The sequence below is a fragment of the Curcuma longa genome, unplaced genomic scaffold (assembly GCF_044706935.1).
Source record: "Curcuma longa cultivar G26 ecotype Majalengka, Jawa Barat unplaced genomic scaffold, ITB_CL_G26_1.1 contig_8710, whole genome shotgun sequence".
Lineage (NCBI taxonomy): Eukaryota > Viridiplantae > Streptophyta > Magnoliopsida > Zingiberales > Zingiberaceae > Curcuma > Curcuma longa.
In genome coordinates, this window is record NW_027435281.1 from 1 (window position 1) to 1,804 (window position 1,804).

Consider the following 1,804-nt stretch of genomic DNA (forward strand, 5'->3'; position numbering starts at 1 on the left):
TGCACCGGATCCCATCAGAACTCCGAAGTTAAGCGTGCTTGGGCGAGAGCAGTACTAGGATGGGTGACCCCCTGGGAAGTCCTCGTGTTGCACCTATTTTTGATTTTTTATTTTCTTTCTTTGCGTTTTCTATTTTTTGTTTACTGTCCTTTTTGTTTGTGCGGGGGGATGCCTTCCGTCTCGTCTCCGGTTTCGTGTTCGCGTAGCGGCGAGAGGTTTTGTGCGTGCGCGTGTGTATTTTGTCGGGAATTATTTTTTCGAGGTGCGTGTGTGTGTTTTTTTTTCGGTGGTCTCTTAATTTCCTTCGATGGTTTCTCGGTCGTTTGGTTGGGGAATCGCGGAGGGATGGATTTGTTCGGGTTCCGCGAAGGTTGATCTGTATCGAAGACGGTTGGCGGGATAAATAGGGAGCGTGTGGTGGGAAGGATGGGTGCGATCATACCAGCACTAATGCACCGGATCCCATCAGAACTCCGAAGTTAAGCGTGCTTGGGCGAGAGCAGTACTAGGATGGGTGACCCCCTGGGAAGTCCTCGTGTTGCACCTATTTTTGATTTTTTATTTTCTTTCTTTGCGTTTTCTATTTTTTGTTTACTGTCCTTTTTGTTTGTGCGGGGGGATGCCTTCCGTCTCGTCTCCGGTTTCGTGTTCGCGTAGCGGCGAGAGGTTTTGTGCGTGCGCGTGTGTATTTTGTCGGGAATTATTTTTTCGAGGTGCGTGTGTGTGTTTTTTTTTCGGTGGTCTCTTAATTTCCTTCGATGGTTTCTCGGTCGTTTGGTTGGGGAATCGCGGAGGGATGGATTTGTTCGGGTTCCGCGAAGGTTGATCTGTATCGAAGACGGTTGGCGGGATAAATAGGGAGCGTGTGGTGGGAAGGATGGGTGCGATCATACCAGCACTAATGCACCGGATCCCATCAGAACTCCGAAGTTAAGCGTGCTTGGGCGAGAGCAGTACTAGGATGGGTGACCCCCTGGGAAGTCCTCGTGTTGCACCTATTTTTGATTTTTTATTTTCTTTCTTTGCGTTTTCTATTTTTTGTTTACTGTCCTTTTTGTTTGTGCGGGGGGATGCCTTCCGTCTCGTCTCCGGTTTCGTGTTCGCGTAGCGGCGAGAGGTTTTGTGCGTGCGCGTGTGTATTTTGTCGGGAATTATTTTTTCGAGGTGCGTGTGTGTGTTTTTTTTTCGGTGGTCTCTTAATTTCCTTCGATGGTTTCTCGGTCGTTTGGTTGGGGAATCGCGGAGGGATGGATTTGTTCGGGTTCCGCGAAGGTTGATCTGTATCGAAGACGGTTGGCGGGATAAATAGGGAGCGTGTGGTGGGAAGGATGGGTGCGATCATACCAGCACTAATGCACCGGATCCCATCAGAACTCCGAAGTTAAGCGTGCTTGGGCGAGAGCAGTACTAGGATGGGTGACCCCCTGGGAAGTCCTCGTGTTGCACCTATTTTTGATTTTTTATTTTCTTTCTTTGCGTTTTCTATTTTTTGTTTACTGTCCTTTTTGTTTGTGCGGGGGGATGCCTTCCGTCTCGTCTCCGGTTTCGTGTTCGCGTAGCGGCGAGAGGTTTTGTGCGTGCGCGTGTGTATTTTGTCGGGAATTATTTTTTCGAGGTGCGTGTGTGTGTTTTTTTTTCGGTGGTCTCTTAATTTCCTTCGATGGTTTCTCGGTCGTTTGGTTGGGGAATCGCGGAGGGATGGATTTGTTCGGGTTCCGCGAAGGTTGATCTGTATCGAAGACGGTTGGCGGGATAAATAGGGAGCGTGTGGTGGGAAGGATGGGTGCGATCATACCAGCACTAA

At 49.2% G+C, this 1,804-nt stretch overlaps 3 non-coding genes and 1 pseudogene across 3 annotated transcripts; all 4 read left to right on the forward strand.

The window, feature by feature from the left end:
* Positions 1 to 96, forward strand: LOC141819557 (5S ribosomal RNA; annotated as a pseudogene; the record flags this gene model as incomplete).
* A 332-nt stretch (positions 97 to 428) lies between these two features.
* Positions 429 to 547, forward strand: LOC141819554 (5S ribosomal RNA). Its single transcript, XR_012601088.1, has one exon. It is a non-coding gene; the product is annotated as a 5S ribosomal RNA (ribosomal RNA).
* A 332-nt stretch (positions 548 to 879) lies between these two features.
* LOC141819555 (5S ribosomal RNA) lies at positions 880 to 998 on the forward strand. The gene has a single exon (XR_012601089.1). It is a non-coding gene; the product is annotated as a 5S ribosomal RNA (ribosomal RNA).
* A 332-nt stretch (positions 999 to 1,330) lies between these two features.
* Positions 1,331 to 1,449, forward strand: LOC141819556 (5S ribosomal RNA). The gene has a single exon (XR_012601090.1). It is a non-coding gene; the product is annotated as a 5S ribosomal RNA (ribosomal RNA).
* Positions 1,450 to 1,804: the final 355 nt, after the last annotated feature.